Source organism: Salvia splendens, chromosome 4 (assembly GCF_004379255.2).
Source record: "Salvia splendens isolate huo1 chromosome 4, SspV2, whole genome shotgun sequence".
Taxonomy (NCBI): Eukaryota; Viridiplantae; Streptophyta; class Magnoliopsida; order Lamiales; family Lamiaceae; genus Salvia; species Salvia splendens.
In genome coordinates this window covers 35,968,563-35,982,651 of record NC_056035.1, presented here as the reverse complement: position 1 = coordinate 35,982,651, position 14,089 = coordinate 35,968,563, and positions in this window count along the sequence as shown.

Below are 14,089 nucleotides of genomic sequence, written 5' to 3'. Positions count from 1 at the left end.
TCACAAATATGGTCTAGACTTTATAATGTTAGAGTTCGATATCAAATATAATTAATAGTATATTTAAATATCAATATGGATAATGTACATGGTCCGTGAACAATGTGACCGCAGTAATCAATGGAGAATAATCGATGATAAAAAAATAGGTGAAGTGTTTTATTTTGCGCTTAATAAGAGGATAAGCAGACAAATTTATCCCAAATTCGATATTGATTTAAAGTTAATTATTTCGGTCGTAGAAACAAAATAAGAGGGGGTTCGGATAGGCCCATCAAATTTGTAATAATTACTAACCCTTGACTTACAAGCAATGGAGCATGTTGCTATATGCTATGAGTTTAATTTAATTAATAAAAAAAATAGTCAAGAAGATGGTTGTGGGGAAGCTTTTTTAGCCTTTAGCTTTATTCAGATTTTCACTCAATTAACATCTTTTTAAATAATTAAAAGTGAAAGGCAGATTGCGTAGGCCTTGTTTGCTACCGGAAATTTGGCGGTCTAAACCCTTCAACTTTTATTTGCTAACGTGGAGGTTTTGGTCAAGCTCTCTGTGGAATTTGGGTTTATAATTTATTTTTATTTTAACCATTCTAGATCGGACCTCAAACTTTGGTAAAGATAGAAGTTCTAAGCTTTATTTTTACTTTTTCTTTCAAAATTACCGCTTCAATTCCCCTCCACAATTCAAATCAAATCAAATATTTGATGGGCTTTTCTTAGGTTATACGGAGTAGTGTTCCTTATTACGTGACTGTAAAATAGAGTGAAAAAGAAAAAGGATAATCTTGTCATGATTTTAAGTTGGGTTTTTTTTTTCCTTTTTTTTAAAGGAGGATCAACGATGGTTTCCCATCTACCTCCGAAGTGACTCGGACCCTCAGCCTAACGGTCGGAGGTGAAGCGTCTTACCACCGAGCTGCGCTTCGTTGTCGGGTTGGGAAGGAACGAGTCTGTATAACCAACCTCCCCCAAGCACGGGTCCAGGTGACGCCATGAACAGGCTACCTCCCCCAGCTCCTGGGTCCAGGCCAGTGACTCAAGAACCCCCCAGGGGAAATTAATCCACAAGATGCGCCATCAGAGGTCAAACACGTGACCTCCAGGATGGCGCAGTATCCTTACCCCTCAACCACTTGAGCTAAGAAGCTTGGATTAGGTCAACAGTTTATCTCATAATTAAATATGCATTGTGTTTGGTAAATGAAATTGAATCTCACAACTCAAACTTGGATTAATAATTAATCATGTGATAATTAGTTATAGTAACCTCATTCAATCCTAGACTGTATCTCATGATTATTTTGTTTAACAAATCGAACAACCACATGAAGTAGTAAATTAGAATGTCCAATTTATTATTTTTTTAATTACTAAGGCTATCCACCGACGGGCCTAATGACTATTTATCGCGCTGATTTGTAGGCACCAAATGATGGGACAGCTGGCCCAAGGATTTAAAGTTGCTCCATACCCAAAGGCAAAGATCTGATCCCCTGACCATTTGGTTAAGGATGGACAAGTCACATGTCACTCGACCACACTCCTTGGGTTAGAATGTCCATATTATTAAGTATAGGTTTGACGAACTCTTTTACCAACATAAATTTGTGATACAGTGTATGTTGAACTTTGATTTCTGTGAATGTTGTAAATTAAAAATTTAAAGAATTGAAATATACTAATATATTAATGTACGATTGATAAATATAATATGATGTATCATTTTGGCACATTTTTTTAGAAAATAAAACAGATAAAAAAAATTAAACAGAAAATGGTTAATAAGGTTATTTTGGTTTATAAAAATTTGGAAATATACACAATTATACTATAGTAATATATTAATGTACGATTGATAAATAATAATATGATGTATAGTAATTCATTTTAATAATATACTATTGAAAAATGATATGCTACATAACTTGTGTGGGCATTTTATATGAGCATCACTCTCTTTTGATATACGTTAACCATGTTTGTTTTGAACTAGTATAAATTTGTTTAAGATAAAATTAGAAGTAAATTTTGGGTGTAATTATTAGTTTACTCTCTACTAGTTTGTCATGAACTTTATAGTAAAAAGACCATTTATCGGGCAAGGAAATGTCAAAAGAAGAACAAGAATATTAAGGCAAACAGAGGTCTCCATATAGCAAGTTTAGATAAATTTATCCCTATCACATTTGGGTTGAACCAATTTTATCAAGACATGCCATTCAATAATACGAAGAGATAACTGTAATTTAAATCACAAATTACTAAATTTGATTGATGTTTTAGAAAGTCATGACTTGAGCTTACTAGAATTTGATAAAAAAATATTAGAGATAAGAGTTGAGTGGATGAAAGGTAAGTTGGAGATAATAGTGCGAGTGTGATGTTGCTTCCTCTCCAAACAAACACAAAATTGATACATACAGATACAGCTTGGAATTTGGGGACGTTACGTTATTTATGGAGCCGTTAGTAAAATGACAATTTCATCTATAAATATTCTCTATTTTGGGACCAAATATCATGCAACATCTAACTTAACGGGATTCCAACAAGTCTGTGAAAATACTCCTATATAAAATGGGAGATGGTGACATATAACAAAAATTCAGAAATGGGCACGTGGATCACCACTCATTATTTATTATTATTATTATTATTAATTGCTGGAAATAATATATACGGAGTATTTATTTATTTTTACTTGGGGAGAGTAATTAGTTTTGTCTGAAGTGAACTTCAGATATTGTTATTTACCGAATTGAAATTTGTAGGCCACTTAAATTTCCTGGAGACAATACAATAATGTTTATCTAGAATTTATTATGTCACCATCATTTATAAGTTAAAACACATCAATTAATAACATTATTTACTTCTTTTTTTTCCGTTTTCCAATTTTAGACATTCTCGATTTTTAGTAATAAAAGTATGGTATTTCTTAGGTAACACTACATTATTGCATCTCATAGGGTGCACAACAAATTTGTTGAAAAAAATTGGGATGTTGCTACTACGTTGCCTAAAAAAGTTACATATACATATGAACATCACAAAGTTAGGTTAAAAATGTAAACCACAAAGTCAAAAAATACTAGCTCAACTTGACTTAGAGCATCCACATCCGTGCTCTTGCCAATGAGCACGGATGTGGGCCCGGCCCCACTTTTTCAACTTGCTCTTACGCACGAGCACAACACCCACATTCGTGCTCTTCCGCAAGGACGAGCACAAGGGTCCCACCATTCCATTATTCAATTTAAATAAAAACATTTCCACAAAATTAAAATGCATTAAAAATACCCGGAATAATATTACAAAATACTGTACATCAAAAATTAAAAATTACATAATTAAAATCCTAAAAATTAAAAATTACATAATTAAATTCATAAAATTAAAAAAACCCACTACTTGTGGCCGAATTTCGCCCAAATGTGTTTGATTAGGTCTTCTTGTAGCTCAGTGTGGGTTCGGATATCGCGCATTGTGTTTCTTGTTTCGATCCTCTCGCCCACCATCGTATGCACATCTCGGCGTGGGGGAGACCTCGCGGTTGAGCTTCCGACTTCATTCTCGTCGTAAAAGTTAGCCGCCCTCGGTCCTTCGTCAGCTATAATCATGTTGTGCAAGATAATACACGTGTACATGATGTCGGCGATATTCTTAACGTATCACAGCCGAGACGGGGCCTTCACAATGTTGAATCGGCCTTGAAGGACCGTGCGGATTGCCGAGTCGGGTCTTGCGGATTGCTGAACGTCTTCACGAAAGTCGACCACATTGGGTAGATACCATCGGCGAGATAGTAACCCATGTGGTATGCATTTCCGTTGAAGGTGAAGTCGATCGTCGGTGCTACACCATTCAAAACATCATTGAAGAGTGGTGAAGAATAGAGCACGTTCAAGTCGTTGTTGGATCCGGCAATACTGAAATATGCATGCCAAATCCATAGGCGGTAGTCGGCGACCGCTTCAAGGATAAGTGTTGGGCCGTCGCTTTTGTGGCCGCTTAAGTGTTTCCCCCTCCAAGCAGTCGGGCAATTCTTCCACTTCCAATGTATGCAGTCAATGCTGCCAAGCATACCGGGAAAACCGTGAACTGTTTCGTGAAGACGAAGCAATCGTTGACAATCATCGGTGGTGGGTGCCCGAAGAAATTCCTCACCGAAAGCAGAACGAACGTCGTCACAAAAAATTTTAAGGCATAGGATTCCAGTTGACTCACCCATGCAAATACTCGTCGAAGAGGTCAGCTGTTTGCCCAGTAGCAAATTGTCAGATGGCACAAGTACACTTCTGCAACGCCGAGAGACTTTGCCGACCGGTTGCGTCTCTACTTGATTGAAAGTATTGAACGCGGGCGGACAATGTGTTGACAATACGCATAAACAACCATTTTGACATGCGAAAACGGTGCCGAAAGTAATCTTCCGGAAACCGCAGCTGGTCGGAAAAATAGTCAGTAACGAGCCTTTCGTTGGCTCCCTCCCGGTCACGAGGGATGTAGCGGCGAATTGATCTAGTTGGTCGAGGAGGAGGGGCGGGGGTAGTGGCGGCGACATAGGCTTCATAGGCGACACAATATTGTTCATAGTATTCTTGTTCTTCGCGCTCCGCTTCCGCCATGATATCGGTGAAATCCATTTGAGAGGGTTTGAGTGAGAGAGGAAGATGTAGATGAGTTGTACGAAAAAATATGAATGAGAGATGAATGGGAGATGATTTGATGTGAAAATGGATGATGAATGTGTGTATTTATAGATGATTTTGGGAATAAAAAAATTATAAAAAAATTTCAGAAAAACGGTAATAAAATGGCCATATTTTTGGGAATCTGATATTTTTTTTTGGTATTATTTTCGATTTAAAAAAAATAAATTTCCAACGGATAATCCATTGGCCAATAGAAACGCGCCACGTAGCCTGCTCAGCAGCACGGACGTGCTCGATGCATCGAGCAGCGCCGTGCCAGCGGCGGGAGTGCAGCAACGGCGACATCGGTGCCGCGCCAACGACACGGACACTGTCCTTCCCAGCGAGCACCGTTGTGGATGCTCTTACGTTGAATAAAGTTTATACGCTAAAACAAGCACAAATATTAAAATAGAAAAAGGCTATATTCAATTAAGAGAATCTGTGTCTCTCTATATGCTGTAAAACCAATGGGAATAGAATAGCAATGCTGGAATAAACGGCTGTCATGATTTATGGCCTATAAATTAGGCTTTATGATTGTAAAATTGTACTCATCTCATCTCATCTCATCTCATCTCACAAAAATATTCTAGTTTTTATTTATTTTTTTTACCATTTTCATATATTACATAAATTCAATTCACATTTATTTATAAAAACTTTTCACTAACTTATATAGGTCATTTTATTTACAAGTTATATTTATCAATTCCGAATGCCCTAGTGGACCAGAGTATGGGGTTGATTATGTTATAACATTTCAAGTAGAATTCATTTCCAAAATCAACTATCAAAAAGATGGACACTTCAGCTTATAAAAAAACAATGTTGAATGCACGATTATCATAATGGTACATATAATAAATTTTATTCAACGTAAACCCAGCCCAATATCACTTTTTTCTGTTCATTTTCTTGATTATTTGGTAGTAATAGCCCCGACAATTAGCAGCTCACACCTATCAAGAAAATCACATGGCCGCCGCTCAATGAATATTGTTAGACTTAAATTTTATTCTTTCATTCAATTTATTCAATCGTCAAACAATCTTCAATTAAATAATAATGCTAATTGGTTATATTACGCTTTCAGATTCGCCGCTGAGTAAATATTGACTTAGCTTTATTTAAATAAAAGTGGAATGGCCAAATTTGTTGCTGAGTGATTGACGCATATGTGCTTAACACATCTCTATTTTACAGGCCAACAACTTTGCCAGTCAAACAGGGAAAATAGAGTCCATTGGAGGACAACTATTCTATCTTCTTTTTTTGAGAAAATATGAATTTCAATTTTAAACTAACGCGGCATGTACTTTTATAAAAAATATAATATTTCCTTCATTGATAAAAAATAGTCTGATTTGTAGGGGACACATGATATAGGAGAAAAAATGGATTAAGTATGAGATAAAGTTTTCATTTATTAAATAAGACTATTTCTTATGAAGAGCCTAAAATACAAAATATGACTATTTTTCATAGACAGAGAAAATAAGATAAGAAGAGTGACATATGTAAATAGTAGTAATTAAGAAATGATTATTCTTCTAGGCTTCCAAGCGGAACATAATAAGGGTTAGGGGTTCCGAATTTTTTCTAATTATTAGAAATAAAATATTTTTAATTGTAATATGTAGAGATATACTAAATGTTGCGTTATAATGCTAACTTTTTAAAAATTGCTTACTTTGTTAACTTTTCAACACAGTTTATTATAAATGTCAACACGATGACATTAGTTTGTCAAACACAAAGTTAGTTGATATACTTATGTCTTTGTGTTGACATCTGTTTTAGTATGTCAACTAAATATGGGTTGACATGTTAATGACATCTTATTGATATTTTTAATATACTACGTTTATAAGTTAACAAGTAAGAATTTAGAAAAATTAGCAATTGATCACGCCTTCATATATTTATAGCTATTGTATTAAATTTCTAAATAAGCATTACAATTGATAGATAATCTATGTCTTTTTTGGTTTTAATCATGCATTATTAAATTGTATGCTTTGTTTTTTTTAGGAATGTGTTTTTAGTATGATTCTATTTTTAGGAATATGTTTTTAGTAGGATTAGAAATAGACTTTTTTATTTTCTTTGTATATAGAGTTGCTCGTAAATTGTATCCTAATTAGGGGTGTCGAAACGGGTACTCGCGGGTACCCGTACCTGGAGAACCGGGTACCTGTACCCGTTTGTAGCCAAAATCTTTGTCCCGTTACCCGACCCGCACAGTGACGGGTACCCGCCTCGTCGGGTACGGGTATCCCGTACCCGACAGGCGGGTACCCGTACCCGACCCATTTAAAATATATTCATCACGTTGAGCTCGAGAAGCAGATGATGGATAAGTTCTACGACGCCGGGTTCTGGCAGAGTCCGTCGCAGAAGAGCGATACCTCCGCGCTTACAACCGTCACGATCTAGTAAAATCATAGTATCTCAAATTTAATTATACTAATTCAAAATGTGTAGTGCCTATCAACATTTGATTTGATTCTAATTGTTAAAATACTGATTTTTTTTAAAGATGTGTTGGTTTTGTATAGGAAGTCTATATCTGGTGTTTTGTTATGTTGGATTAATGTCTTTTTTTGTTGATATTTAATTTTTGACGTGTTTTGCAATCATTATAAACTGAATTCGAGTTTGTATTGAATATTTATATTTAAACGGGTATATAAGCGGGTATCGGGTATACCCGATACCCGCAAAAACCTGAAACTCAATACCCGTACCCGAACCCGTTCCCGCTTATGTCGGGTAGCGGGTACCCGAAACCCGACGGGTAACGGGTCGGGTGTGCGGGTACCCAATACCCGCTACCCGTTTCGACACCCCTAATCCTAATATTATATAGTGAAATTCCTATTTTAGCATAGCCTTTAGACGTAGATGTACATCATATCGAATTGAGTATCTCTTTTATATTTGTGATTAGTTGTATTTATTTTCCGGCGATTGGCATCAAGAGCTTAGGGTTCAAGGGAGAGAAACCATGTGGGATCAAAGAGAAGATTTTTATGGAGAAGTTCGACTGATCTGGTTTTAGGTTTTGAAAGATACAGATCGAGGATTACCTTTACGGTAAAAATTTATGTCGTAATCCAAACCAAAGATATGTGTCCATGTATATGCACAATAGAAACAATTGTTGAAAGGGAATGAGTTCTCCAAACTTATAATTGGGGTAAAAGAGAGAAAAAAACAAAGAAAGTAATGTTTCTATTTTTGAAATGTGATACATCTCAAATGACGGGATATAAAAAGATATCAAAAACAAGATAAGAAATGCAGGCTTCGTGTCAGATTATGCGTAGATAAGACTTTTTTGTTGTTGTTTGATAGAAAAGAAATTATATAGATTTGTGTAATTAGATAACATTGGCTTAACTTGATTAATTGGTGGATTTTATAAACATGGTTAAAGTTATAATTTTGGTAAGATTGTATCAGACCATTTATTATGTTGGGCTTTGAGTTAAGCTTACCTATGATATCAAACAATTAGAAATGGGAATATATAATTTTCTATCTTGATATTACTGTCTTATCCTTGATATTAATGTCTCACTTATAGTTTGATGACCGACTGAATATTATTTTTTAGTAATTTATCATCTTAAAAAAAATCTATTAAATAGGAAATCTTAATCCTAGAAGGAATTTATAAAATAACAAAATTGATTTATATCGCATGGATGTCATGCCATACTTGTGGATCGATAGTTTGTTGAGGAGATGGTGGGCGGGCTTGTATTGTTGGGTTGCATGGGCTTGGTGATGATGTTGGACTGCAGGTGATGGGTCAAGATGTTCAGCATAATTCTTTTCAAAACTTAGAACCAATATAATGACAAAAGAACCAATATGGGCTATGAATACATACATTAGTATATTGTAATTAAGGTACTTGGGGGTAAATCTAAAAAAAAAATCACTCAACTGTGATACTAAAAAAACTTTAATTTATTTTAATTATGCACCATATTTTATAGTTAATATTATTTGGACTTTATTTATTTTTCTACTTAGTTCTATTTTTATTCCATATGATAACCAATATTTCACATATTTTTTTCCTATTAATTGTACTCATTAATATAGTTTCTGCCTTAGGGCGGGCTTGGTTCGTCCTAAATAAGTTGAGCAAGTATAAATATTGGAAGATTTATTTGTTGTGGGTCCCACATAATTGATATAAAATGCATCGTTTGGTGTACATCATTTGCACACCCGAAATGAGTGTCATCAATGCTATCACCATTAATATTTCACCTAATTTTCCAACTATACCCCCATGAAATTTGTCAAATACCATCGTTTATCCTTCTTCATTTTTTAGGGACTTTTTGAACAGAGAGAGACAGACAGAAGAAGGAATGTGGGTATGGTGGGCTTAATCCATCTTAAGGCGTTTATGGCAATGAGAGGCCATCCAAATGACGCCTAAAGCCCCCTTCTTCGACGGCAGCATCTGAGAGTAAAACATCTCTCGATTCTTTCTCTCTCAGCTCAACTCTCAAGGCCGTGTTTATGGTGCTCCCCGACGCCCCTGCCACTCAACACCTTGCACCCCGCTGCCACCTTAATCCGACAGCGCTACCGGCGAGCTCAAGACTGTGGCCAAAGCTCGGAGTCGACGAACCTATCAACATCAAACACATCCACCGATAACAGAGAGAGAGCACAACTAGGATATTTTCGTTGCCTCCTCCTCTGTGAGATTTCGTTGCCTCCTCCTCTGTGAGACTGAGGGACATCTTAGTGACAATGGTGGTGACTCAACTTATTTTAACACAAGTGATACCTGCAAGTGTACAGGACTAGTGTAGCAATTAGTAAGCAAGAGTATCGTATCCCACATAGACAATTTTATATCAACTTAACTACCACGAACAAAAATCAACTACTATCTAGACAATCAAGAAAAGTTTGGTTTGTTCTAACAACTAATAAAAGCATATAGTAAGCAAGTAACAATTAAGAACAAGGAAACACGGTGTGAAAAGGATGTGGAAAGATAATATGGAGAAAATTGCAGAACTCAAGGATCCGATGCACAATTCCAAGCTCTTATCCAATCGATTTGCCTTACCTTTTGGTGTCTCTAGAGTTACTAAGCCGACCACAATTATAGATTAAACCCCCTCCCGAGGTGAGAAACCTGTAGATTAGGGACTAGGATCGAAGTCCCCTTCTAATTCTAAACTCCTAACTCCCAAAAGCTCGATTAGGTCAATGACCTCACTCAAAACCTCAACTCTCCCGAGTTCTATTATATTAAGGTGTGCATTATTCTTATTTCTAGATTAATTATTTCATCTCCCGATTAATCTAATTAGTCCTACACAAGCAATTGGTGATCAAGCAATTGAAAGGAATAAACCCAAGAATAATCAAATAACTACAAGAGCAAGGCAAGAACAAAATCAATCGGATAAAAACTATGAAATCAGTGCATCATCACCAAGAGTCTACAAGAGATGTTTAGCTACTCATGTTCTTCATAAAAACCATGTTTGAAACAAAAGATTCTACGAAATACATGAAGAAAAGATTAAGATACTCCTATAAGAATGAATCTACGGAATGTCAACTTCAATCTTCCGATTGGAAGTCTTCAATCTTCAATTCTCTCTCTCAAAGTGTTCTTCGGGGTGTGTGTGAGTGTTGGAGGCGGTAGGTGTAGAATCCTCCTAACCCTAGGCTTTTTCTCTATTTAATTCCCTTCAAAAATCGCGTTTTCAGCTTTCAGACGCGTCAGACCACAGTACCCGGCCGGGTCTAATTATTACACTAGAAATACACCCGGCCAGGTCTGCCTTTTAGACCCGTAACTGGCCTCTGGCTCTGCCCGGCCGGGTTGAATTATTGGACCGTAAATTCACCCGGTCGGGTCCTCGTTTTCGTGGCTCCTCTGCCTCTGAGCACTATATGCCTCATTTTCTCCTCTTTTCAGCTGTTTTTCCTAGAACACTTAACAAACACATAAAACTCCGAAAGGTAGAATAATTGGCTGGATAAAGACAATTTCGAGTGATAAAGTCGACATTTAGCACTTCAACCTACCAATTACACCTATGAAAATATGAGCTTGTCAGTTGGCAGTGACTCCGAATCCGACTAGGAATGTCCAGCAGCGGTTCCATTCTCTCTTGAAGAACACTGGCCTCGGATCAAATTTCCTTACGGTGAGAGTCTAGAGAAAAAGAAATGATGCACAAAGATGAAAATGATTTTCGTTTTGGGGATTTAGGGGTGATTCCATTCAGAGAGGGCATTAACTTCTCTCTTGAAAATGATTCTCCGTCGAAAATGTCTCTATGTAGAAATCCGTAACAAGGCTCCTGCTCATGCTCAGAGCTCGTGACCTCATCAACAGCCGGATCCGGTACACTCGTGAGACGCTGAAGCTCACCGGAGATATCGCTGGAGCGCGTCGTTGAACTAGAACGATGCTTCACACCCCACACCAGATCTGAAGTTTTTGGACTAGAGAGAGAAAGTATGTTGGAAGTGTGTACCAACAAAATGACAACAAATTGGGGATGGGGGAAAATGAAAAATTCACAGGGCAAATCGGTAATCTTGCACGAAACTTTGCTTCAACTGTAGCGGACCAGACTTACAAAATCAAATGGGTTGCAATATTTATTTCTGCTAAAAGTCAAAAGGAATAATGCGAGCCTTTTTCATATTAAGAGCCATGCTTGTTCAGTTATTGAACACCGAACCATCATTAATGCACTGATTTGACCCCAATTCTGGCCAATTAGTCTTCACCGAACGAGCCCTAAGGCTCGAGCTTAGGATTTCCAGTTCTATTAATTGTACTCATTAATTTGTGGATTTTTTTCTATTCCACGTGTTTGGTAGACATGTATATGATTCAAACTCGATAATATTGCGTAATTTATAAATTTTAAAGAGAAGCAATGCATGTTAGGATTCAACATTTTCACATGGTTAGCTTAAAAAAATTCCCATGGTTAGATTCAACATTTTCTCATGGTTAGTAAAATTAATATGAAAAAATCTACTAGGAACATTTATAGCCGGATCTGGTACACTCGCGAAACGCTGAAGCTCGCCGGAGATATCGCTGGAGTGCGTTGTTGAACTAGAACGGTGCTTCACACTCCATGCCAAATTTGAAGTTTATGGGCTAGAGAGAGAAAGTATGTTGGAAGTGTGTACCAACAAAATGACAACAAATTGGGGATGGGGGAAAACGAAAATTTCACGGGGCAAATTGGTAATCTTGCACGCAATTTTGCTTCAACTATAGTGGACCAGACTTACAAAATCAAATGGGTTGCAATAATTATTTCTGCCAAAAGTCAAAAGGAATAATGCGGGCCCTTGTCATATCGAGGGCCATGCTTGTTCAGTTATTGAACACCGAACCGTCATTAATGCATTGATTTGACCCCAATTCTGGCCAATTAGTCATCACCGAACGAGCCCTAAGGCTCGAGCTTAGGATTTCCAGTTCTATTAATTGTACTCATTAATATGTTGATTTTTTTCTGTTCCACGTGTTTGGTAGACATGTATATGATTCAAACTCGATAATATTGCGCAATTTATAAAGTTTAAAGAGAAGCAATGCATGTTAGGATTCAACATTTTTACATGGTTAGCTTAAAAAAATTCCCATGGTTAGATTCAACATTTTCTCATGGTTAGTAAAATTAATATGAAAAAATCTACTAGGAATATTTATAGCCGGATCCGGTACACTCGCGAGACGATGAAGCTCGCCAGAGATATCGCTGGAGTGCGTTGTTGAACTAGAACAGTGCTTCACACTCCATGCCAAATCTGAAGTTTTTGGACTAGAGAGAGAAAGTATGTTGGAAGTGTGTACCAACAAAATGACAACAAATTGGGGATGGGGGGAAACGAAAAATTCACGGGGCAAATTGGTAATCTTGCACGCAATTTTGCTTCAACTATAGCGGACCAGACTTGCAAAATCAAATGGGTTGCAATAATTATTTCTACCAAAAGTCAAAAGGAATAATGCGGGCCATTGTCATATCGAGGGCCATGCTTGTTCAGTTATTGAACACCGAACCGTCATTAATGCACTGATTTGACCCCAATTCTGGCCAATTAGTCATCATCGAACGAGCCCTAAGGCTCGAGCTTAGGATTTCAAGTTCTATTAATTGTACTCATTAATATGTTGATTTTTTTTCTGTTCCACGTGTTTGGTAGACATGTATATGATTCAAACTCGATAATATTGCGCAATTTATAAATTTTAAAGAGAAGCAATGCATGTTAGGATTTAACATTTTTACATGGTTAGCTTAAAAAAATTCCCATGGTTAGATTCAACATTTTCTCATGGTTAGTAAAATTAATATGAAAAAATCTACGGGGAATATTTATAGCCGGATCCGGTACTCTCGCGAGACGCTGAAGCTCGCCGGAGATATCGCTGGAGCGCGCCGTTGAACTAGAACGGTGCTTCACGCTCCACACTAGATCTGAAGTTTTTGGACTAGAGAGAGAAAGTATGTTGGAAGTGTGTACCTACAAAATGACAACAAATTGGGGATGGGGGGAAACGAAAAATTCATGGGGCAAATTGGTAATCTTGCACGCAATTTTGCTGCAACTGTAGGCGACCAGATTTACAAAATCAAGTGGGTTGCAATAATTATTTCTGCCAAAAGTAAAAAGGAATAGTGCGGGCCCTTGTCATATCGAGGGCCATGCTTGTTCAGTTATTGAACACCGAACCGTCATTAATGCACTAATTTGACCCTAATTCTGGCCAATTAGTCATCACCGAACGAGCCCTAAGGCTCAAGCTTAGGATTTCTAGTTCTATTAATTGTACTATTAATATGTTGATTTTTTTCTGTTCCACGTGATTGGTAGACATGTATATGATTCAAACTCGATAATATTGCGCAATTTATAAATTTTAAAGAGAAGCAATGCATGCTAGGATTTAGCATTTTCACATGGTTAATTTAAAAAAATTCTCATGGCTAGCTAGATTCAACATTTTTTCATGGTTAGTAAAATTAATATGAAAAAATCTACGGGGAATATTTATAGCCGGATCCGGTACTCTCGCGAGACGCTGAAGCTCGCCGGAGATATCGCTGGAGCGCGCCGTTGAACTAGAACAGTGCTTCACGCTCCACACTAGATCTGAAGTTTTTGGACTAGAGAGAGAAAGTATGTTGGAAGTGTGTACCTACAAAATGACAACAAATTGGGGATGGGGGGAAACGAAAAATTCATGGGGCAAATTGGTAATCTTGCACGCAATTTTGCTGCAACTGTAGGCGACCAGATTTACAAAATCAAGTGGGTTGCAATAATTATTTCTGCCAAAAGTATAAAGGAATAGT